The sequence below is a fragment of the Oreochromis niloticus genome, linkage group LG4 (genome assembly GCF_001858045.2).
Source record: "Oreochromis niloticus isolate F11D_XX linkage group LG4, O_niloticus_UMD_NMBU, whole genome shotgun sequence".
NCBI classification, from domain to species: Eukaryota; Metazoa; Chordata; class Actinopteri; order Cichliformes; family Cichlidae; genus Oreochromis; species Oreochromis niloticus.
The window spans coordinates 34,771,095-34,797,691 of record NC_031969.2 but is presented as its reverse complement, the minus strand read 5'-3'; the positions used below and the strand labels follow the sequence as shown (position 1 = coordinate 34,797,691).

Sequence of the window (26,597 nt, the reverse complement as noted above, 5' to 3'; positions counted from 1 at the left end):
TCTTCTTCTTCTTCTTCTTCTTCAAACGATGTGTTGCCTACTATTCCTACATGTCTCAGGCAGGTTAGGAATCTGTATGTAGAAATAACCAGTGTTGGGACTAACGCGTTATTAAGTAACGCGTTACAGTAACTACGTTATTATTGTGGTAACGAGCACGGTAACTAGTTATTATGCCAAAACCAGGAACGCGTTACTCGTTACTGGGATTTAGATAGGCTCGTTACTCGTTACTTCGTGTGGTGGATATCGCGGAGCTTCCACAGATTCAATAACATTAGCAAGTGGTGGAGGCCAGCAGGTGGATGAAGGAAAAGGGAGGCAAGAGGAGAGACCCGAAGCGGCCGCCGGTCCGCGTGTCAGGTGAACTGAACTTCAGGTAAGAAGTTATGACCTGCAGTCTATCGGAGTCAGATATAAACCAAGTTTAGGTGGAGTTTATTTTCGGTATGCTGACATTTTCGTACTGCGTGCTAGCTAGCATGACGGAGTTTCTATACAGCTGGGTGGGTGCTATGTTACTGATGTTGAACTTTATTTTGTTCATACGGTTAATTATTAGAGTTGCCAACCGTCCCCTAAAAAACAGAATCGTCTGGTATTCAGAGAAAATATTACGCGTTTCGTACTGAGGTGAAAAGGAACACAGTTTGTCCCGGACTTCAGCTACAATGAAAAAGACACAAAGCTGAAGCTGCACAGCTGCCTCTTCTTCTCTCATTCTCTCCTCTCCTGTTTCTACTTCAATCACGAAACTGATCAATGATCAGCTGATCGGCTTTTCTCTCTTGTTTGTTTATCGCCCACTTTGCGCCAGAAAGAGGAAACCAGCGGATGTCGCGCTAAACAACAGCATCACGTTTAAGCTTGATCAGCTGTTGTTAGAATTTATTTAATATTAATTTCTAGTATCAGCTGATGTTTGTTGGAGCCACAGCTGTAAAGCTGCTGGTCATGATATCGGTTTGGTTATCTGGTGAGAGGGAAATATGCAGATGAAACCAGGAGATGTCCTTACTGAATCATCAGAGCTGAACAGGTGATGGAGAAACAGGTTTACCTTTTAGGTGACATGGATGAGTTGAAGGGAAGTTATGAACTGTTTCTGAGAGACAAATAACACCAGGATCCTTTTCTACGTAGCTGACAGCTGGTAACTGTGCAGGGGCGGGTCTAGCAAAGTGTTGCCAGGGGTCCATGTAGGGCATTAACAGGGAAAGGGGGGCACAAAGAAATACTTTTCTTTCTTATTCTCATTTAAAATGTCTCGCTTTTAAAAAAAATAATTATCCGAGTCTTACAACAAACAATTGATAGATTGATACATATATACCATCAGAACAGTGTACATCACTGTCACAACAGTGTTTATTTTCATTCAAAGGCTTTATGATTTTTCCTATAATGGCGGGCCGGTCTCTAGTCAAAATGCCCGGGACGATTTTTTTGTCCCAGTCCAGCTCTGTATGCAGCTCATCTGCAGTCTGGTGTTACCTACATCTTCCTATTCAGAAGGCAGAATTTCCAAGTTCTGAGTACAATCGAAAGCACCACGACTGCAGTTTTTATGTTGGATGTAAAAAGCAGGCTAGAATCATGGCAGCGGTCAACGACGGTCCAGGCGTGGGATTTCTCTCGTGGAAATGTGCACATTATTTTTCCTTTTTATTGGTAGGTGGCACAGTGCAGTTGTGGCAAGTAAGCAAGCTAGAAGACTGGGAACCTTGCTGGGTATCCAGTTACGGAAGCAACACATTAACAAGAGAATTCTGAGTAAAACCAAAGTTACTTTCCCTAGTAACTAGTTACTTTGAAAGTAACGAGTAACTTGAAGTAACTGAGTTACTTTTTTAGAGAAGTAACTAGTAATGTAACTAAGTTACTAATTTAGAGTAACTTACCCAACACTGGAAATAACTGATGCAGAAATCTCAGATACTGAAAAGCTTAAAGCCTATAATGCTTGTATGAAATCATTCGCCATCGGTGGTCGTGTGTTTATTCAGCAACAGGAACAACAAAAATATTTTGAACAATTTCTCAAACAGGAGAAAGAAACAATTCAAAAATTAAAACAACTTCACAGACTTTTTCAGGAAAACCGACAAAAAACAAATCAAAAATTAGACCAGACACATTCCCTTTTTCATCAGGACAGGCAAAAAATGGATCTAATCCTCAGCAAAATACAAGAAATTGAGGGGATTGTTTTTAGGGTAAAAGAAATTGACATAAGTGTTGCAGAGCTCTTATTACAGTTATCAGAATCAACAATCTCCTTAGCATCCGCAATTTAAGAGCAAAACTTACATAAAAAAAAAAATGTCTTCAGAACCACCCAATAAAATATTCAAACGTAGTGATGGGTGTGGGCAGTCTGCTGATACTCCTTCAGACATCAGTCTAACGAATAGTGACCAATTTGACATTAGTAGTTTTAGAGTCAGATGTGCTGAGCTGACCGCTAGATTAAAAGACCTTTGTCAGACACATGAATCCAGGGCTAACTCTGCTGTTTCTGCTCCTGTTTGCACTAGATCTATTGCTGTTAATTCACATGTTGGCAATGCTAATAATGTGGGTGATGATAGTGATGGCGGCGGTGAATGTAATCACACACTATCCTCTACAGACTGGTTTGATGCAATTGGTGATATTGATGTTGTGCCCTCTGCTGGGCATTTTGACATTGATGAGCTTCTTTCACACTCTGTAGACTGGTATAATGGAATTGACAGTGTTAATGTTCAAGAGTCTGCAAGACATTCTGACATTTTGACATCCTGTGACCTCCTGCCATCCCCTACTGAGCATTCTGATGCAATTGATAGTCTTGAGGCGTCCCCTTCTGGTGGGCATTTTGACACTCATGAGCTTCCACCTTCTCCTAGCGATGATTTTGATGCAGCTGTTGATGTAGATAATGCGAATGAAAGTGAATGTGCAGATTGGCGGTGGCAGTGGTGATGGTAGCGGAGAGGTTAGGACTAGGGACGTGCTTCATTTTAATTCCAGAGAACTGCGTCAGCGTCTTGATTTTAGAGAGATAGGTCTAGATAATCTACAACAGGTTCCTGGCAGGGTAAGAGAGAGTCTGGGTAATTTACTTGACCAAGCTCTAGATGGTGCCCCACCAGGGAGCTTGCTGAATGTTGTGTTACGAGGACCATCCCTAGCCAGTGATGTGCAGTGTGTGTTACAATCAGATGATGATTATAATACAGATTTATTCCTTGAGGAAATCATGCAAGTGCTGCAAACTAATGAAGAGTCTATATCATCAGACGAACGTGAATTTATCGCCACAGTCGCTCATAACAGGAGCAGCGGCGCTCGTTTGAGATTAGGCAAAGTGCTTTATGACGACATCTTGTTAAGAAAAGGGAGACATCTGTATAATCCTCAAAATAGCAATAACAACCTGTGTTTTTGTCTGTGCCTGGCGCATGCTCTCAATGCTGAGGTGTCTGAGGAAGAGAAAATACTTTGTGCAAAGCAACTACACATTGATGCAGGGCTCGACCCCAGTCAGCAGGTTTCTTTCGCCAATGTCAGCATTTTTTGAAAAACAGCTAAATGTTAAAATCGTTATATTCCACCATACTGCAGGGCGAAAACAGCTACAGTGTTTCAAAACACATGACACACCGCACCCTCAAACCATATATATGTATTTACATGATGATCATTATTATGTCATTGAAAGCACAACTGGGTTTTTTTGGGACCAGCTATTTTAGTAATTATTGTTATAGTACATATCAGACTCCACTGCGCCATGCATGTAAATTCAGATGCAATGTATGCTTTACACTGTGTCAAAACTACCCGTCACAGATGGTGAAATGTACAGACTGTAAACAAGTCTGTAAGTCGCTGCATTGCTACCAGCAGCACAAACTATCAGAACCGTCTAATAGATCCATTTTCGCACGCCACCCTGGCATCATACTGCATGGGGATTTTCAAAACCTTGTTTCTTTCAAAAGACACCCTGGCATTGACTCATCACGGTGCGTATGTTGACCAGAATAAGACATTTTCAGACGTGTCTCTTGAATGGCTTCAATACGAAGAGAGGAGAGGTGGTGGTGAACAAAAGGTAGGACCTTATTTTGTGGATGGATTTGATGCTTCCAGCAGAACTGCATATGAATTTTTTGGGTGTTTCTGTCACGGCTGTCTCCACTGCCACACGGAGAGTGATGTTAACCCTGCCACCAAGTTGTCATATGGTGAGCTGTATCATGTGAGTTGTGAGAAGGTGGATGCTCCAAGAATGCATTATGGTCTTAATGTCGTGGTCATGTGGGGGTGTGATTGGGGGTCATTAAAGTCGACTGATCAGACAGTCAAGGACTTTATGCGCAAATACAAAAAGCCTGAGCCTCTGGACCCTAGAGACGCGTTGTTTGGGGGGAGGACTAATGCGATGAAACTGTACCACAAGGTTGATGATGGTGGAGATGAAAAGATCAGATACTACAATTTTACAAGTCTTTACCCCACTGTTCAGTGCACAAACAATTATCCAATTGGTCACCCTCAGATCATATACAATAATTTTGACAGAGTCGAAAATTATTTCGGGTTTGTTAAGTGCACAGTGCTTCCTCCAAGGGGTCTGTTTCATCCTGTTCTGCCCTACAAGTGTCACAATAAGCTGATGTTTCCTCTCTGCAGAACATGTGCTGAAGAGCAGCGCCAGCACAGTGATTGTGTGCATGCTGAGAGTGAGAGGCAACTGTCAGGTACTTGGGTTTCCTTTGAGCTTGAAAAGGCTATTGAAAAAGGGTATCAGATTGTCTGCATCACTGAAGTTTGGCACTTCCCTAATAAGACTGACACACTGTTTAAGCCTTAAGTCAAAACATTTTTGAAATTCAAGCAGCAGGCATCTGGATACCCGAAAAATGTCAAAACAGCTGAGGAGCAGCAGAAGTTTGTTCAAGACTATTATGAGAGAGAAGGCATCAAACTTGACCCTGCTAAGATTTGTGTAAACAAAGCAATCAGAAATTGTAATAAACTACTTCTGAACTCTCTGTGGGGGCGATTCTGCATGCGAACAAATATGCCATCTTGCGAGCTGATTACAGACCCTGCCAGATTCACACAGCTGGTGTTTAGTGACCATTATGATGTACGCCAGTTTTGTTTCATCTCTGATGATGTTGCAATGGTTCAATGGTGTCACGCTGATGGTAGAAGGTCACGGGTGAAGGATGTGAATGTCTTTGTCGGTGCTATGACTACGGCCTATGCGAGGCTCACTCTGTATGACTTGTTAAACAAGCTGCAGGAACGCATTCTTTACTGCGACACAGATTCAGTTATCTTCACCTCTCATCCCAGTGAGTGGGTACCCCCTTTAGGACCATACCTCGGTGAGCTGACTGATGAGCTGACTGATGAGCTCAATGATGGCGGGTCTGGAGAGGATGATCACATTACTGAGTGTCAAGAGATTTATTCTAAAGACACTTCTTCAGCTAAGAGTCTAAGGGTAGAAACACACACAGACGCTGCAGCATTTACTTGTATACAAGGGCGATCACAGAACGCTCACACCAGAGTGGGGGCCCTGTGATGCGCGCTCTGTTCTTGCACTTGTCTTTATTTATATGCAAAAATAATACAACAGTGAATACGTCTATTCATAGGCAGAGGAAAGTTAGTGCGTAGGGAGTGAAGATAAGAGTGGTTCAGGTGTATGCATGTGTGTTGTGGGATACAGAAAGACGCGGCCTCTCTTCTTGTTAGGGAGCGTCAGATAAAAGTGTCCAGCTCTCCTCTTCCTGCTTGTTCAGCTATTATCGCTGTGAGAAAGAATTTATAAAACAGTCTTGTAGTGGACAACAGTCTAAGTCATCAGAGGTCAACATACAGTATTCTATCATATGCAAACTTATATCATTAAAAGCTTATACTGACTACTAAGTACAATTTTCCATTGACATTCCCTCCTGTTGTCAGTATAACTTTCAAGTGAGATATCAGTATGTAACATCTTGTTGTACAATTTCTATCACACCATCATTAATCACACAAAGTCTTCATGCTCCAACAGGTCGGGGTCATCATCATCATCATTTGTCACGGCTATGTATGCAGCAACAGTGGAAACAATTATACGGTTAATCATGAGTTTTAGACATGGCAGGATACATGTTACAAAACACAAAATAAAAGTAAAAATACAAAAACGGATAAATAGAATAAATAAGAATAAGAATACAAAGGAATTGCAAGTATTTCAAGTATTGAAGTCTATTGCACCGTTGGTTTTTAACAAAAAGTATTGCACAGTGAAAAGGCAGTAGTAGTCTTTTTAGCAGTCACTTGTATTACTTACATAATCCTGATTTTGGGCCTGCTGGATCTGTCTCAAGGCGTTCAGGGCATCAGTCATGTTTGATGAGTGTACATTGTCTGATGTGTGTGTGTGTCATTTCTCACTCAATCAACAAGTGCACGTCTGTTCAGGTGTGTGTTTCTCTTCATTCTGAGTCAGTGTGTGTAGATGTGTATGTTTGTGTATGTTGGCGTGTTTATCACTTTCCTGTTCTGGTGTTTTGGGTAAACCACGGCCTGAAGCGTGCCCTGGGGTCCTGCCCTCCTCCTTTTCAGTCCGGTTGCGACCATTGCTGCTGCTGCTCATAGTTCAGTCTGTCCTGGTCCTGGCCCCAATTGGGGCAGTCCTTTCTCCAGTGTCCATGCTCACCGCAGGTGAAACCTGCATCTTCTTCTGTGTTTTGTCCATTCTGAGGTGCCTTTTGACCTCAGTTGCTCCTCCTGTCTCTGGCACGCCCTTTCTTCTGCTGCCCGATCATCCGTGTTGGTCCGTCACTGTCCTGCACAGTGTTAATGCAGAGTTATCAAGGTCAGCATTCTTTTGCTCGGCCTTACTTTTCATTCGGGCATAATGGGCGTCTCGTCACAGCTCTGTCAGCTGAAGCTGTCTGGAAATCTCCCCCGTGTAGTGAAACGGGCCTTGGATTTAACGCTCTCCGTCTCTGCTGCATGAGATCGCTCTCCTGTAGCACTGTTGACATTTTTAGATTGTTGTTATGGGTCCAGCTGCTGCAGCATTTGGTCAGGGTCAGGGTCAGAGATGGTAGAGGGGAGAGCAGGAGTCCAGGTCAGCCTCGGCTTTCAGGACCGGCAAAGCAGCCTGTAATTAAACATAAAGAGAAAAAACAAAAACAGACGAACAGGAAAATGATGTTGTGTTGGCTGTGTTATTCAGAGAGGGGAGAAACACCGGGCCAGGCCCTGTGTCAGCCTTCTCTCCCCCTTTTTTGTTTTTCCTCACAATATAATTAACTCATAACCCACCAAGTTGACAGGACAACACAGGTAGATATTAAAATTCGTAAGATCACGTTTAAAAGCACAAAAAAGGAATTTTCCTTCCTTCAGTAATCACTTGTATGATTCAATCAGCAGAAAACATCTCACCATTTGACTCTTAACCACTAAATTTGTTGTTTCATCACTGGTTGGTCATACCAGTCTCTTTATTTTTGAAGTTGTCCTGCAACCCAGAGAGTTTATTTGTTAGTAGTGGATAAACTTCAGCATTTGATAACAAAACTATTAGGTTTTCCCTGTTTTAACACTAATGAGGGATATAGGCGCATGTATAGTGTGTGCTGTAGTGTAAGCTGTTCTTCATTGCATGTATGTGTGTTAGTACGCTTGCATGCAGGGCCCGTGGGCCTCTCTCACCCAAAAGAGCATTTTCTCAACAGTTGCCTTTCTCTCACGTGTGTTAAGAAAGGCAAATGTGCTTGTAGTAGTTGTGAGATTATTATGCTGTTATATATTACATTATACCTATAATCAAAATGAGTGAATCATGATACTGCTGTAGGCCACATCACACTTCTGAGTTAAAAGAATGTGAAAATCATTAGATTTATTAGATAGGTTTGTATTATCCTATGCTGCTGATTTATTGTGAGTGAGTTACACTGTTTCATGACATTTCATACTGCCGAGTTATGAAAAGAATATTGTATTCAGAGAGTAGGGGCCTCTCTCTGTTTTTTTTTTTCTTTGTGATAGTAAAAAGAACAGAGCACATGCCACGGGAGCGTCACCCCCACCTTTGGTGGAAGCAGAAAAACAGGGAGCCAAGGTCATAACTCAGGCTCACTAAGAGTTAGAAAGAATATGAATGCTTAGTTTGTGGCTGTGGCGCATTTTGTATGGCTTCTTTTCTTTGTTTAGTAGCTTTCTGCCTTCACCTGAGGGTGTGCCCTAAGCATGTGACTTCAGGTCTCCATAATTGGAGTTTATTTAAAGATAAATAAGATGATTTCATTTATTGCTCGCGGATCATGCACTAGACGGTATATTGCAGTATTAGCTGTCTTCACCACTTAAACAAAACATCACTCTTTGTTTTATTATTATTATTATTATTATTATTATTATCATTATTATTATTATTACAAATTCTCCTTTCTCAAAAACAGAAAATGAAATTGTAGTTGTTCTTTGCTGAGAAACACAAAACCTCCCTTTTCCCCCTTTTTTTCAAAACAAGAAACTAAGTTTTAATTTCTCAGCCTTGTCACATAAAACAAAACAGATAACCCAGCTCTCAGCTGGCTCTGAACTTATCATCATCAAGGACGCATGGTGAGAGCCACTTCAGAAGTTACAGTACTCATCACTCAAGCAACAGTTCAAAAAACAAAAGAAACAAAAAACAAAACTCAGCACACTGCACAGAGAACAACAACAAGACATAACTGAAGATGTTGTTCTTGTTTGTTCTCCTTGAATTTTAGAATAAAGTTATTACATCTGCATTAGTAAATCATATGCCTAATCATTATGTGCCACTGTGATCCAGAAGTATGATCACAGATTTATTCATTTTTCAACCCAACAAAACAAAAAACAAAACAAAACAAAAACAAGTTACTGATGGCTTAAACGCTTTACACACATAAGTCAGGATGCAAAAAGGCTGCTGCCAAAAACAAATCAGAAGCGTGAGGGAAAAAAACTGAGCCCACAGACAGCTTCATGTTTGAGCTTTAATAGCGGTTTCCCTCCCTCTGATGTGTTCTTATGCAGCTCCTGCTCTAAAAAATGTGTAACCTGCTCATCAGCTTAGCAGTGACCATATATTTAATTCAGCTTCTCAATTGTGTAGCTTTAGCTGTTGTATACAGGGTTTAGCTTGTTAGTTGTTAGTATAGGTGTGCTCTATATTTCAGCAATGTCTCATCTAGGATGACAGGTTTTCAAGCAGGTCAAGTGTCTCTATGCACCTGATTAGTTTAGATATTTTCTTTATTTTCTTCATCTCATATGTCATTGTACTGAATTTGAGCAAACCTTAAGCTTGATGCAGACTACTTTTAACAATTATCCACCTCACATCATAGCTGACTGAGGTGCCTCTTCATATTAATATTATGTTAATGTTATTATCTTTTTATATAACAGCAATAGTATATTACAATATTTTATTTATATTTTATTTTGCATCCATCGAGGGATGGGGGTGATCTGCAGTTTCACCCTTTCCCAAGCTGGAGACATTTTCCTTTTCACACACTTCCTTGGCTGAACAATGACAAAACCTTAATATACCTCATGCATCTCTCTATTTCATTTAATATGTGTTTGTGTGAGTTATGTATTTTCTTTCATTCTATTCATTCTGGGCATCCTAACTATGTTTCATTGTTAATACCAGTTTACAGGTTGTTATCCTTGCTTTTATTAGTTTGAATACAGTAGAGATAAGCTCTAATTCAATTTAACCTTTTGTTTATTCCACTTTATTCCTCTTGTATTTATATGTATTCAGTTGGGTCTGTATCCAGCCCTTTTTAAACTTTGATCTCTAATCTTTTACTTGACGAGGGATTATTATATTCTTCCTAGTCTGAACTGCTTCTTTGTTTCTTACAGTCACGTACAAAATGTCCCTCTTTTCCACACCTCCAGCATGTAGTACTAAAACCACTGCTTGGTGTGTGTCTAGGCCTGCCTCTACCTCTTGCTCCTGCCCTGTGCATTCCTCTCCCTTTCTTTTGGATTACTCCTGCTCCGGTTTGTTGTTTTTCTAAACATTCCTCATCAGGTGTTAATTTTGCTTGTTTATTCTCCATGTTCAAAGATTTTGCTGGGCCGTCACTGGCACGCTTGACTTCAGAGTGGTTTACTGATACGCCCTTCGACTTCACTTCTAAAAAATGAAGCGGTATCAGTTTTACGAGATGAAACTCAACCGTCTCCTTTGTCACCAGTACTTGAGCCTCAGCAAAAAACAAAAATAGAAGTAGTTCAGCAGCGTATTGTGCTGTAAAATCAACTTACTTCCAGACACATACACACACATAGACATTTGCGCGCTTTTACAATTTGTTACGAAGTAATTACGGCTACCTCTAAAACCTAGGTCTAATTCGGTTCCTTACGGCGATTCCTAACCTATTTTATTTGTCGGTTCATTACGGCGATTCCTAACCTATTTTATTTGTCGGTTCATTACGGCGATTCCTAACCAAAATAGTGTTTCTCACCCTCAGACGTCTCACTGGTGATCCGGATCGTCAGACTGAATCCCACCGCCGTGGACCAGACCGGCCCGGACTCAAACGTCCCGGGTCCTCCTCGTCTAAGAGGGCTGTGCACAGTCTTCGGTGCTGGCTCCACGGCGTCAGGAAACAGTATGCCAGATCCTGGAACAGAGTCACAGATAACAGTTCTGATATTTCTGATCCGGCTCTCGAAGGACCAAAATAAATGTCAAGAGATTTATTCTAAAGACACTTCTTCAGCTAAGAGTCTAAGGGTAGAAACACACACAGACGCTGCAGCATTTACTTGTATACAAGGGCGATCACAGAACGCTCACACCAGAGTGGGGGCCCTGTGATGCGCGCTCTGTTCTTGCACTTGTCTTTATTTATATGCAAAAATAATACAACAGTGAATACGTCTATTCATAGGCAGAGGAAAGTTAGTGCGTAGGGAGTGAAGATAAGAGTGGTTCAGGTGTATGCATGTGTGTTGTGGGATACAGAAAGACGCGGCCTCTCTTCTTGTTAGGGAGCGTCAGATAAAAGTGTCCAGCTCTCCTCTTCCTGCTTGTTCAGCTATTATCGCTGTGAGAAAGAATTTATAAAACAGTCTTGTAGTGGACAACAGTCTAAGTCATCAAAAGGTCAACATACAGTATTCTATCATATGCAAACTTATATCATTAAAAGCTTATACTGACTACTAAGTACAATTTTCCATTGACACTGAGTTTGTTTCTGGAGGCCCAAAATGCTATGTTTATTACACAAAACAGAGCAAGACTCAGGTTAAGTGTAAAGGTGTAAGACTCAATGATCTTAACTCTAAAGTTGTTACCCACGAATCACTGAAAAGCTTAGTCCGCACATTTGTCGCCAACAGGGATGCGCATTTAGTTGCAGAGTCCGACACCATCAAACGCAATAAGAAGAGGTTTCATCTTAGGAATGAAACAGTTGTAAAAACAGTTCAGGTGGTCTATAACAAGAGAAGGGTGCTGCCTGACTATACAACACTCCCTTATGGATACTGATCAGGATCAAGCCTTTGATGGGAGGCTCCAGCACCCTTTTAGTTTAGTTATTAGCGGGCCGAGTAATTGTGGAAAGACTTTCTTTGTCAAAAGCATGATTGAAAAAGCATCCACTATTATTTCAACCAAAATTGACAATATTGTTTACATCTACTCCTGCTGGCAACCTTTATACAATCAACTTCTTCAGATAAGAAAAATCACCTTTGTGAATGGTGTACCGGAATCTCTGAGTGACGATGTCCTTTTACCTCCGGATAAGAACAACTTGCTCATTATTGACGATGTGAGGAATACTGCGTCTAACAGCATAGAAGTTCAAAATGTGTTCACACAATACGTTCATCATAGGAACCTGAGCTGCATGTATTTAGTTCAGAATTTGTTTATGCAAGGAAAATCCAGTAGAACAATTTCATTGAACACTAATTATTTAATTCTGTTTAACAACCCTAGAGATAAATATTGTTGGGAAATCAGTTTTTACCCCGGTTCTTTTTCATTCCTCGGGCCTCCAGAGATGCACCGGACCCAGTAGTCATTTTTACAAAAACTTTATTCATCTTTATTCATCTTCATTTAAGCATGCACTTCTAGAAGGGAAGATGAGGCCGGTGTCCCTCTGAAACAATCTTCCACCTCTTTCTTAGTTACACCCAGCTTTATAGAAGCGACCCCATCATAAATCCCCCACAATGTGCTGCAAACTCTGTGTCTGTGTCTATGTGCACGAGCACGTGAGTGCCTGTGTGTGCGCGTACCCGTATGTCTATGTGAGTGCACGTGAGTGAGTGTGCATGTGGATGTGTGAGTATATCAGTTAAAACACTGTGGGTGTGTGTCTCTTCCTAGGGGCCATAAATACCATCTCCCCTCCAGACCACAGTTATCAAGTTAAATGTTGAGACCCCCACACAGGTATCCTCTGGGGAATTTCCACTCAGCATTAACTCCTCTTTGTCTTACTTTCACAGTTCAACTGGGGAGGGTCTCCTAAGATCTACTCCTAAGTTCATGACACAGTCAGGCTATTTATTTATATCCAGGGCAGTGTCAGTGTCTCTACCATAATTCTACATTCTATCTTAACACATGTCTAAACTCTAAAACAAACTAAACATTCCTACATGTCTAAACTCTAAAATAAGCTAAACATTTCTACAATATCAAATTTCAGTTTTAGGTAGACAGATGTTTCCAGGTAATACAAAATACTTCTTAGAAGCTTTTAATGATGCCACATCCACCCCATATGGGTATCTTCTAATCGATTATAAATCTAAGACGCCTGACTATTCAAGACTCAGAACCAATTTGTTGTCGGATCGTCAAGTTGTTTATATCCCCCAAAAACGGCTAAAGCGGTAAAAAGGATGTCGTATTCATGGATGCGGAGAAACATTGCACTGTTGGAGTTGTTGTATAAATCCCCGCCCAGCGTATGGAGGAATATTATTTGTAATGCAAGCATGGATTTTATTAATGCTCTGTGTGAGATATCGCTCAATGTTTTGAAAGGTATCATCCCACTGACTGATCAGGAGTACAGGCAGCTAAAAAAGAAAAAAAAAGTAATCAGGCTAGTTGTAGACAAAAAGGTCAAAATTTTGAAAAAGAGAAGATCCATCAACCAATCTGGAGGATATTTGCTACCGTTATTAGGGGCTGCCATACCCTTCATCACCAGTCTTATAGCAAATAGGTGAAAATGGAGCACACGCAGAAAATGTTTTTGGTCCCGCAGCATCAGTTGGACATGTTAAACCAGCAGCAGCAACAACATACAGGCTCCGTCAGGCATGTAGCGCAAAATGGGCTAGACAAAGCTATGGTTGAAGTGCTGCAGCTGCCAGATTTGGATGTGTATGAGAAGGCTAAAAAGTATTCTGCCATTCTTCAGAGATACCTTTCACTTGTGAAACAAGGCATGAGTGAAAAAAATGTGCTAACGCTATCTTTGCCTTCTGAAATCGGTCAGGATGCATCTGACCGTCAAAGCAATGTTGGTGGCGACAGACAAAAAGACATGTTTGTGGATGAGATTTTGTCCTATATGGCAAAAAGGAGCAGAAAAAATGCAGAGCTTATTTTAACAGCGCTCACTCGTGCGTCGGGTGTTTCTTGGAATGATAGGGGTGAGATTATTATTGACGAGCAGATAATCAGAGGTTCGCATCTCTATGATTTGATCAAATGTGCAACAGCAACACGTAGAGCAACAGATGTTTCATGGCCTGCAGGGTGGTTGACATTTTTAAAAACACTTGCCCATTTAAATGTTCCTCTGTCTGCTTTTCCTAACGCTGAGGTGAGGAGGACTATTAGCCAATATAAAGACGATATACAAGACAGACAAGAAGCGGTCACTGAGTGATCAGAGCTTATTTACCACCCATAAAAAATCAAGGCAGAGTAGAAGCGGGTGGATAGATTTTTAATGAATTTTAAAATCGTTTTTGTTTGTTTTTTCTTATTGTTAAAAAAGATCATTTGCGTTGCGTTTTTCCCTTTTTATTTACTACTTTGAATTCTGTTTTTTTCTTACTTATGTGTATATTGTTTTTTTAAACAGATGACAGTTTTACCCTTTTTTTATTTTCAAAACATACAGAAACAGGTCTTATTTTGTTAACAACATGACATACCATTGCATCATTACAAACAAGGTTATCACTGTACATATTAATTAGTCTTGAATAAGACATGATATAGAAAAAACACAGTGTTGTCCGCAGGTTACCGAAAAGTCGTTCTGAACCAGTCTCCCAGAATACAATATGCTAGTAGTGTTTTTTAAAAGAAAATGTTTTAGTAGTAGTCCAGCAGCACTTGTCTCATATTAGATATTTCAATGACTGAATCAAATACAGAGTAACACACCAGGTTCATTGTTCGGGGTAGTGGATTTTTGAAATGTGTTTCCAGCCTCACATTCCCTGTTTTAACTAACGATACATTCCCTGAATGTCCTTCATCAGCTTCCAGATTGAAACAGAAGAATGTGTAGCCGTTACCAAAGTCCTGATGTGTTATGGCCAAGGGTCTGTCCTTTAAATGTCTTCCTGTGGTTTGTATCAGCTGATAGAATTCTCTGGTATAGTGTTTTCTCTGAAAATTTGGCTGGAATGGTTTGGATACGACTGTCCGTCAGCGTATAAACACATGGTCAAAGGAATTTGCAAAGAAAAGCGTCTGGACTTCTTTAAGTTGCTTGAAGACGTTTCACCTCTCATCCGAGAAGCTTCTTCAGTTCTAAGGTCAAATGGCCGAGAGTCCCAGATTTAAACCCAGTGGGAGTATCCCCCCAAGGAGGGACAAAGGACCCCCTGGTGATCCTCTAATCACATGCGCCAAGGTGTGAAAGTGGGTGTGGGACCTAATCAGCCAGGGTTTCGGGTGAGCTCATTGTGAAACCTGGCCCCACCCTATCATGTGATTTCCTGAGGTCAGATGGCCCAGGATGTGAGTGGGCGTTAAGGCGTCTGGGGAGGGAACTCAAAACTGGATTATAGATGGCAGACAGTTGGTGTCGTAAACCACCGCCTCTGTTCAAAGATGGTCGCTCACAGTGGACATAGATGGCCTCTTTCACTCCATCTGCATCTTAAGGATAAAGGTCACTCTTTCGAGGATGCCAATGTTCACATATTGGACAGAGAGGACAGATGGTTTGAAAGAGGAGTGAAAGAGGCCATCTATGTCCACTGTGAGCGACCATCTTTGAACAGAGGCGGTGGTTTACGACACCAACTGTCTGCCATCTATAATCCAGTTTTGAGTTCCCTCCCCAGACGCCTTAACGCCCACTCACATCCTGGGCCATCTGACCTCAGGAAATCACATGATAGGGTGGGGCCAGGTTTCACAATGGGCTCACCCGAAACCCTGGCTGATTAGGTCCCACACCCACTTTCACACCTTGGCGCATGTGATTAGAGGATCACCAGGGGGTCCTTTGTCCCCCCTTGGGGGGATACTCCCACTGGGTTTAAATCTGGGACTCTCGGCCATTTGACCTTAGAACTGAAGAAGCTTCTCGGATGAGAGGTGAAACGTCTTCAAGCAACTCAAAGAAGTCCAGATGCTTTTCTTTGCCAACTCCTTTGACCAGTATCAAAGTTAAAAAACTATACTGATCTTGGTGAATGTGCTGCTTCTTTTGTGGCACAGATGTATGCATCATCAAATATTACTTTAACAGATGTTACAAGAAGTGTAAGCTGTACAAAGGAGTTGCTTGAGAAAACTGTAGGCAGTTTGCAAACGTCAACTGCTGCTTTGTTGAGTAGCTTGGATGTACCACAAGACAGTGAGGCTGTTCAAGCATTAATGAAGGAGTTTGAAAGTGCTAATACATACATATGCAAGGATGCTCTTCATCGACTAGAGCTCGGCATTTAACACCATCATCCCCTCAAAACTTGCCACGAAGCTCGTCGACCTTGGGCTGGGAACACCAATCTGCAGATGGATTCTAAACTTCTTCACAAACAGGCCCCAGGTGGTGAAAGTTGGTAAGCACACCTCCTCACCACTCATCCTAAACACAGGTACGCCACAGGGTTGTGTGCTTAGCCCCCTCCTATATTCCCTGTTCACACACGACTGTGTTGCTAAACACAAGTCCAACATCATCATCAAGTTTGCGGATGACACAACCATCATAGGCCTCATCACAGACAATGATGAGATGGCCTATAGAGAGGAGGTGATGGCGCTGTACGAGTGGTGTCTGGAAAATAACCTGACTCTCAACATCAGCAAAACTAGAGAAATGATAGTGGACTACCGGAAATGACCAGTCGGGGAACACCAGCCCATCCACATCAAGGGTGTCAAGGTCGAAAGGGTCAGCAGCTTCAAATTCCTTGGAGTCAACATCACCGATGACTTCTCCTGGACCCTTCACACAGACACTGCTATCAGGAAAGCTCGCCAGCGGCTTTACTTCCTGAGGAGGCTGAGGAAGTTTGGCATGAACGCCAACATCACCTCAAATTTCTACAGGTGTGCAATCGAGAGCTTGCTGACGAGCTGCATCACAGTTTGGTACGGAAGCTGCTCTGCCAGCAGCCGTAAATCACTACAGAGGGTGGTGAAGGCAGCAGAGCACATCACTGGCATGAGGCTTCCTGCCATTCAGGACATTTATCTACAGGTTGTTATCTACACACCAATCTGACAGCCTCTGAACTTCAGCTCTGTACGCCGTCTCATCTCCCCCAGAGATGAGCCCCACCACGGTGGTATCATCTGCAAACTTGATGACTGCGTTGTCTGGGTGGGTACTAACACAGTCATGTGTGTACAGAGTGTACAGTAGAGTACACAGCCTTGTGGAGAGCCGGTGTTAAGACTGAGGGCTGAGGAAAGATGAGGCCCCACTCTAACTCTCTGTACACGGTCTGAGAGGAAGTCTCTGATCCAGCGGCAGGTGGTAGAAGGAAGTCCGATTTCCAGCAGTTTTACTATTAGTCTGTCCGGGAGTATCGTATTGAAAGCAGAGCTAAAGTCAACAAAGAGCAGCCTGGCGTAACGACCCTGCACTTCCAGGTGAGAGATGGTGGTGTGGAGCGTTGTAGCAATGGCATCTTCAGTTGATCTGTTAGCTCTGTATGCGAACTGGAGCGGGTCGAGTGTGGGTGGCAGGCAGGACATGATGTGACGTCGGACCAGTTTCTCGAAGCACTTCATTATAACAGGTGTTAGAGCAGCTGGTCGGTAGTTGAGGCTGCTAATGTTAGTACGCTTTGGCAGTGGGACAATTGTGGCTGACTTTAGGCACGGTGGGATGCAGGACTGGGACAGTGAAGTGTTGAAGATCTTAGTGAAGACCCCAGCCAGCTGGTCTGCACACTCTTTAAGGACCCTTGCGGTTACCCTATCTGGTCCGGCGGCCTTCCTGGGGTTCACTGCCCTCAGTGTGCGCCTCACCTCATATTCCTGCACTATGAGGCTTGGGCTGCTGCTGCTGTCCAATGTTTTTGCTGCTGCTGCCTCTGGTCCCTTCACCTCAAAGCGTGCGAAGAAGTGGTTCAGCTCCTCCGCAAGCTCGGCGTTACCCTCAGTCAACGTGGTATTGCAAAGTTTGTAGTTGGTTAAGTGCTGAACTCCCTGCCATACCTGTCGTGAGTTGTTGTTGCTGAAGTGGTCTTCGATCCTTCTCTTGTACGCTGCCTTGGCTTCTCTGATGCCTCTTTTCAACTCAGATTTGGCTGCACTGTAATGCATACCATCACCGGATCTAAAAGCGGCGTCACGTTGCTTCAGCAGGACCTGGACCTCTTTAGTCATCCAGGGTTTCTGGTTGGAATACACCCGGAGACATGTGTCCACAGTGACACTGTTGACACAGAAGTTAATATATGAGAGCACTGATGTTGTGTGCTCTTCAAGGTCCTGATGTTCGAACACGCTCCAGTCCGTGTTTTCAAAACAGTCCTGCAGCTGATGTGATGCACCTACTGGCCAGGTTTTCACGGTTTTTGTCACTGGGGGGGATCTTCTCCTAACGGGAGTGTATGCAGGGATCAGCAGCACGGACATATGGTCTGACAAACCTAGATGTGGTAGAGGGGTTGCTCTGTAGCCTTTTTGGATGTTGCTGTAGGCTTTATCCAATGTGTTTTTCCCCCTCGTTCCACATTTAATATGCGTCGTTCAGTGCTATGTCTGTGCTATGTCTGAACTGATATATTGATGAAATGACTTGAATGCTGTGAATGAATGCCTAACATGCTTACACACACACAGACGTTAAGTACAAATTCTAGGGTAAACGTGAAATACATCTTGCTTTGTCTCTGCTTAGCAACAAGTGACCCAGAAGGTGTTAAAGATAAGCTTTCCATGAATAAGTCTACAGGAAGCATCTGGAGGAGCCAGACAACCATATAGGGCAAAACGCTGTTGAACACAGAAACTTGTTTAACTGTCATTAATTCTAACCTATGCATGGGATGTTTTGTCTAACGCGAGAAGGGGCGTTAACCCTGATATAATAAAACTTTGCTGAAAGTATGTGTTGACGGGAGATCTGCGTTGACAATATTGGGCTGTGTATCTTTCCACACATGTTTAATAAAATCATTGTTTTGACGCACTTGGACCAGTAGTTGTTTGTCTCTCACTTCAATCACGAATTCGGGACAATCTGTAATAAAATGATCAGCGTTCTGCTCTACTAGGTGTAACAATTGAGTTTATCATCCAGGCATCCATGAAAATGAAACAGAATTTATGACGTTTAACGGAGTTAGAAATTAGCAGCAAGTTAGCTCGCTAGCTTCCATCTAAATACAATATAGCATGTCCTGACTGCGGGATTTTGGAAACAAATTCAAACGTACAGCTCTGCTATCACTTCCAACATAAATGAAGACAGAAAACTAAACAGCAGTGACGTTTGTAGGGTTAAGTTTGGCTAGCTGGTATATAATGATGTGCTACGTGACCGCTAGCGACACAGCTATGTGAGCATAATATAAACACGCTAACTTTATTCCACTTGATAAAAGTTAACGTGAGGATTCTCGGTGGTCAGGAACAAATGTAATCTCATGTCAGGATGCTGTAAACGGACCAAACTTCAGTCAGGAGAACAACTGAGATAATCCATCCACAAGGATGAATTGGGTTAGTCATTCATATACTGCTGCATGGGCTGGGCTGTAGTTACATCGTAAGGTTTTAAAAACTGAGCTTTAAAATGATTAGTGGTAATGAAAGCCGAGGGAGGTCAACAGTGATCACTGACTGTTTTTAGGAGCTTTTTGAGATTAAATAGAAGAAAATACATAACATTAAACATGTTAACAACACAAAACCCATATTAAACGCAGACTACTTTAGGCCCGGAAGCAAGATTCGTCACGTCATCACTTAAAGACCGGATAAGTCAGACTCGCTCATGGTGGGTGATGGGCTCCGCCAGGGCTGCCCTTTGTCACCGATTATGTTCATAATTTTTATGGACAGAATTTCTAGGCGTAGCCAAGTGGCAGAAGGCTTTCACTTGGGTGGTCTCAGGATCTCATCTCTGCTTTTTGCGGATGATGTGGTTCTGTTGGCTTCATCGGGTGATGGCCTCCAGCTTGCCTTGGAACGGTTCGCAGTCGAGTGAAGCGGTGGGAATGACAATCAGCACCTCCAAATCTGTGGCCATGGTCCTCAGACGGAAAAGGGTGGAGTGCACCAAAAGAAGGAAAAGATGAAGGACACAGGCACAACCCAAAAGGAGAACACACAAAAAATAATCATTTTAAGTTTAAACTGTCACGGCTGGGGCAGCAGTCGTGTTGTGGATGAATGAGGACCCAAAATGCAAGCAAGCGACTGATGAAGAGTGTGACGTTTATTTACAAAAGTGGCAGGGTGGCAAACAAGCAGTGAGGCATGGCAAATAACTGAAGGAGACCTAAACTGGGATAAACTAAATAACAAACTTGAGAGCACACAAAAGGGCTGCGGGGCAGAGAGACACGGACAGGAACGAAGCACCATAGACCGCGGACAAACGCAAATTAACGCAGAGATACACAGACGAGCCAACGACAGGCACAGACTGACACCCACTATATATACACCCACAAACAAGGAGACCAGGTAATGACATACAGGTGGGAGCACAGCTGATTCTAATACACAAGACGACCTGAGGATACAAGCTGAACATGAACAGGGCACAAGGGGAGGATACAGAATACCAAAATCAGAATAACTAGAACAGAGGAAAATAATCATACAACACAAAGCGCTGGGTCAAAATGACCCAGTATCATGACATCTACCTATTATACTGGCTATTTATGTGTTTTTCAATTGCGTTAAACAGGGATGAAGTGAGGCCTGCTGCTGTGTATGTCTACTGATTTTGCTGCAGCGTTCTGTCTTTTAGAAAATAAAGCCAGTTTTGCAACCAGTCCCTGTTTGTTATCACAATACGGTCCACCATTTGAAATCTGCTACACTAAGCTATGCTGGATCTTCAAATATGTCAAAGCAAGAATCAAACATGGTTTTCCAGATGGTTTCATCATCATCCAGCCATGTCGTGTCATGTGGTACATTCTGAGGCATTTCCATACAAAAATAAAAGCACTACACTTTATTTTTGGAGCAAGAACATCCCACCTAGGATACAAGATTTTTTAATAATACCAGGTCATACAACACTGAGAGAATTACTGTGTGGATGCTGCAGTGACCCACTCAAAGATTCAAAGAGGAGGGCGGAGAAGCTGCAGCTCCACGTGTCATGAACCGGCTGTGTGGAGGCAGATGAGGACCCAAACGCAAAACTCACAGAAACCGAAGATGAACTCAAAAACGCTGCTTTATTGCAGGTCTTACAAAGTAACAGAACTAAACTGGGTAAACTAAACTGAGGACCGAGGGAACACAGAGAGACACAGGTTCGGGGAGGAGACATTGACGACGCGACACTGAACTGAGAGAGACATGCACATAAATACACAGAGGGTTAACGAGGGAAGTGGGAACACACGGGGAACACAGCTGACACAGATAATTGTAACAAGACATGGCAGGAGAGACGCAACACTGACGGGAGACTGACAAAGTAAAACAGGAAGTACAGAGGTTCAGACAGGAGGAGAGAGAGAGGACAGACATAGCGGGCTGGGGAAGACATAGAATGAAACACGAGGGGAAACGAGGGCTCACAGATACACAGAGGGGCAAAAGTCACAAGGGGAAATCAAATAAGAAACAACTTAACAGAGCAACCCAGGAACCATGGCCTAAATAAAAAACAAAATACAAAAATACATGAAAACTAAGAATGCTGGGCCAACATGGCCCAGGATCATGACACCACGTCTGAGTTTTTGTGCACCAAAAGAAGGAACAGATGAAGGACACTGGCACCACCGGAAGGAGAACATTTTAAAAATAAACGTTACTTTTCAAAAACATGATACACAACCTGAATACACTATAAAGCAATATACCTTTATTTTCCTAAAATATGGTGAAATGTGCAGAAAAAATAGAATTGAGCAACAGTAAAGTTACAGCGGGATACAAATAATATCAGGTTGATGCTGCCACAATTTGTTCTCCCTGTCCAAATCACAGACAAACAGTATCCCACAGCTTTTTATGTTTTTAAACCCATTTTGCACAGAGTGGCATTGTTTGAAAAATGTGTTGATAGTAATGTTGTATATTCTTACACAGTAAACAAAAAAAGGGGGGGGGGGGTTGTGCGGCCGGGGGGGGGGGGATTTGGGAACCATTTTCATAACCTATATTTCTGTGTTTTCCAGCATATGAAATAAAATGACTTTTTATGTCACTCACTCTGTCAAATAGATGCAAATAAAATACAGCAAAAACATAAATAAAATGAAAGCTTCTCCCTATTAGCATCTTTTAACAGTTGGCAAAGTACAGAGAGGAGTAATAATGAGATTACCAAAACAGAAAATCCTGCTATATTTCGGCTTTTAGTCCAGTCTCATTTTGTGGCAACCGTGAAAAAGACCTGTGTTTTATAGTTTTCTTTTGGACTAAAACTGTGCTTATGTCACATCAGCAGAAGCTTCTCAAACCTTCCATCAGGTAGTCTGTTCCTTTTTGGGGAAAGCACCAATACACCTAAACTGAACAGCTGTTTCACTGGTGCACTGGATGGAGTCAGACTGTATTTCATGTACATCTTTTTGAGATTTGAGACCTGATTCCGAATCTCGAGCTCATAGCCTGACCTTAAATAGTCAGTTACTTCTTTTTCTGCTGAGAAGCTTCCTGTGGGCTGATTCTCAAATTCAAAGGAGTCCATTTCGGCTGGGCTGGCTGGCATTTGGGACACATTAGCGTTGTCACTTGCAGGAGCAGATTTACGACACTCTGCTGTCAGCAACTCCTTCACATGCCGCTGCGAGAAGTCCTTCTTGGCTGTCCAGAACAGCATTGAAACGAGTCTTGATGGCCTGTAACATACAATATGATGCAACTAAGAATACAATTATTTTACTACATAATTATATATTGTAATTATTTTGTGGGCTTTACTACACTAAACAATCTTATGTGCTATCAATATTGTATCAAATTTAGTTTTGGTTGAGGCTTTTTTGACCTCTTTATTTTAATCTTCTGTTAATATTATGATTAATATTCATGATTAATGATGATCAGTATCCTTGATATTTAACAAGGGATCAATATTTGGTCTTTTGTTCTATCATTTTAATAACTGTAAACACTGCTTAAAACAAAGTGTAACATCCTCCCACCACAAATGGTATAATAAACTCAACAAATCCACCCAAAGCAATTATCCAATAATAATCTTACCTTTGCACTGACATCTGGAAGGCTACCCATCACTCTAGAGAGATCTTTCTAGAGTGTTGGTAGTAAAGCCCATAGGTGCACTCATCCCCTTGTGAGAGTCCAGAGCCAGGGGCTTCATCACAGTGCAGTATTCTTTGAAGAATTGGTACTCCCTTTTATTAAGGCACTTGATTCCCAGTTTTTAAGTTCATTCAAGGGAATTGTGATGATTCTAGAAATGGCCTCAAACAGGGAATTCCACCTTGTGGTTGTGGGTACCATTAGCTTCCTGCAGCTGACTTCCCTGCTGTTCAGAGGCTAACGTTGATCGACTTGCTTTAGTCCAAAGAGATGAACATTTTGTAATGCTACTCCTATATACAGCCTTGGTGTCTGCACAGGAATTTAGATGTCTATCAACATCGCTTGTTGGAATCAGGTTAATTGCGTGTGATGCATATCTGTAGTGTGGAGGGGGGCTAAACTACAAACTAAGAGCTTCTATGACATCAATAAAGTTCGGTTCATCGTCATCACCTTCTTCATTTTCAGATTCAGACTCCAGATCACAGGAAAGACACACTCCGAATGCGTTGGCAAAACTGGATACATTATCTTTACAGTGGCAACAACTTTGCCTTGTAGTCCAAAAGATGAATGAATTTCTTCAATTTCTGCTCCAATTACATCATAGGCTGCCTTTAATTCTCTTGCATGCTAGGGCGGCCTTGTTGCGCTGTAAAGTGGAATTAATCCAGTGAACTGTTACACCCATAAAACTTTTATTACTCACTGTCCAGATGTCAGCAGTGGTGGAAACAAAGGCTACCTCTCAGAGTGTAGCCTTCAAATTGGAGTTCATTATGTCGTATTCTCTCTCAAGGTATCCTACAAATGACTTGGGGCAGCTTGAAACCGCTTTTAGTCAGTATTTTTTTCTACGGCTCATCGGAACAATTTGGAGTCTACAGCACTAATTCTATTTTCACCTGTTTAGCAGGAGTGGGGCCGTCGGAGGTTTGCCCAGTGGAACTGGATGTGGTAGCTGCAGCTTTCATGTCAGTGGGGGGATCCAGGGGTTTCTCTGTGAGTTTCACATTCCCGTGCCAGCTTGCTAGGTGCTTGCTTAGATTAGTAACTAAGGGAGGATTCAGGGTCACCTGCAGTGTTGGGTAAGTTACTTTAAATTAGTAACTTAGTTACATTACTAGTTACTTCTCTAAAAAAGTAACTCAGTTACTTCAAGTTACTCGTTACTTTCAGAGTAACTAGTTACTAGGGAAAGTAACTTTGGTTTTACTCAGAATTCTCTTGTTAATGTGTTGCTTCCATAACTTTGCCAGTCTTCTATCTTGCTTACTTGCCACAAGTGCACTATGCCACCTACCAATAGAAAGGAAAAAATAATGTGCACATTTCCACGAGAGAAATCCCACGCCTGGACCGTCGTTGACCGCCGCCATGATTCTAGCCTGCTTTTTACATCCAACACAAAACTGCAGTCGTGGTGCTTTTGATTGTACTCAGAACTCGGAAATTCTGCCTTCTGAATAGGAAGATGTAGGTAACACCAGACTGCAGATGAGCTGCATACAGAGCTGGACTGGGACAAAACAATCGTCCCGGGCATTTTGACTAGAGACCGGCCCACCATTATAGGAAAAAATCATAAAGCCTTTGAATGAAAACAAACACTGTTGTGACAGTGATGTACACTGTTCTGATGGTATATATGTATCAATCTATCAATTGTTTGTTGTAAGACTCAGATAATTATTTATTAAAAGCGAGACATTTTAAATGAGAATAAGAATGAAAAGTATTTCTTTGTGCCCCCCTTTCCCTGTTAATGCCCTACCTGGCCCCCTGGCAAAACTTTGCTAGACCCGCCCCTGCACAGTTACCAGCTGTCAGCTACATAGAAAAGGATCCTGGTGTTATTTGTCTCTCAGAAACAGTTCATAACTTCCCTTCAACTCATTCATGTCACCTAAAAGGTAAACCTGTTTCTCCATCACCTGTTCAGCTCTGATGATTCAGTAAGGACATCTCCTGGTTTCATCTGCATGTTTCCCTCTCACCACATATCCAAACCGATATCATGACCAGTGTTCTACTACTGTTATTGTGTCTGTTCACTTCATGTGTCATACCTTGTTTGAAGGACATGGTATCAAAAATGGTAACTGCTTCAATTCATGCTTACATCACCCTATCACAAAATGAAGAAGATGATAATGAGATAGACACTTGGATATAACATACTCACAAAACTCACTATTTTATGATGTCTTGGCTAAAAATGTTTGCAAGTGGCCGTAGACTGATACAATGTTAGTGAGTTGCTATGTACATATATAGAAGAAAAGATCAAACAACAGGAGGGAATGTTAAAAGATTTTATTATGTTTTATTATGTTTATGCTTAAAAGTACATTTCATTATCTAGATGTGTTTGCTCTTTTAGTATTCAGCTTAAATAGAGAAGTTACACTCTGTTCAACAGGAAGCCTGCACGCAGCACAGTTCTATTTTATCTCTTCCTGTACGTCTCTGAGAAGAAAAAACATGCTTGTGTATAAATAAAGCCTGACAACTGTTCCAGGGTGTGAGTCTCCGTTGAGTTCTCACCCGTGTGCACGTTAAACCTGCAAACCTGTCTGGGTGTCATTTATTCCGACCTGAGTTGCATTGCAGGAAAACTCCTGACAGGCGCAAAGTGGGCGATAAACAAGAGAGAAAAGCCGATCAGCTGATCATTGATCAGTCTCATGATTGAAGTAGAAACAGGAGAGGGAGGGGAGAGAATGAGAGAAGAAGAGGCAGCTGTGCAGCTTCAGCTCTGTGTCTTTTTCATTGTAGCTGAAGTCCGGGACAAACTGTGTTCCTTTTCACCTCAGTACGAAACGCGTAATATTTTCTCTGAATACCAGACGATTCTGTTTTTTACGGGACGGTTGGCAACTCTAATAATTAACCGTATGAACAAAATAAAGTTCAACATCAGTAACATAGCACCCACCCAGCTGTATAGAAACTCCGTCATGCTAGCTAGCACGCAGTACAAAAAAGTCAGAATAACGAAAATAAACTCCACCTAAACTTGGTTTATATCTGACTCCGATAGACTGCAGGTCATAACTTCTTACCTGAAGTTCAGTTCACCTGACACGCGGACCGCCTCGGGTCTCTCCTCTCTCCTCTTGCTTCCACTTTCTCTCATCCACCTGCTGGCCTCCATCACTTTCTAATGTTACTGAATCTGTGGAAGCTCCGCGATAGCCACCACACGAAGTAACAAGTAACGAGCCTATCTAAATCCCAGTAACAAGTAACGCGTTCCTGGTTTTGGCATAATAACTAGTTACCGTGCTCGTTACCACAATAATAACGTAGTTACTGTAACGCGTTACTTAATAACGCGTTAGTCCCAACACTGGTCACCTGGTCCAGCCCTAACTATATGCTTTAGCAAAAAGGAAAGTTTGAAGCCTAATCTTGAAAGTAGAGATAGTGTCTGTCTCCTGAATCCAAACTGGAAGCTGGTTCCACAGAAGAGGGGCCTGAAAACTGAAGGCTCTGCCTCCCATTCTACTTTTAAATACTCTAGGAACAACAAGTAGGCCTGCAGTGCGAGAGCGAAGTGCTCTAATAGGGTGATATGGTACTACAAGGTCATTAAGATAAGATGGGGCCTGATTATTTAAGA

At 42.1% G+C, this 26,597-nt stretch overlaps 1 long non-coding RNA gene across 1 annotated transcript; it reads right to left on the bottom strand.

The window, feature by feature from the left end:
- Window positions 1-9,818: 9,818 nt before the first annotated feature.
- Window positions 9,819-10,881, bottom strand: LOC102077070 (uncharacterized). Its single transcript, XR_002061772.2, has 2 exons — window positions 10,536-10,881; window positions 9,819-10,498 (listed from the first exon to the last, which is right to left on the bottom strand). It is a non-coding gene; the product is annotated as an uncharacterized LOC102077070 (long non-coding RNA).
- Window positions 10,882-26,597: the final 15,716 nt, after the last annotated feature.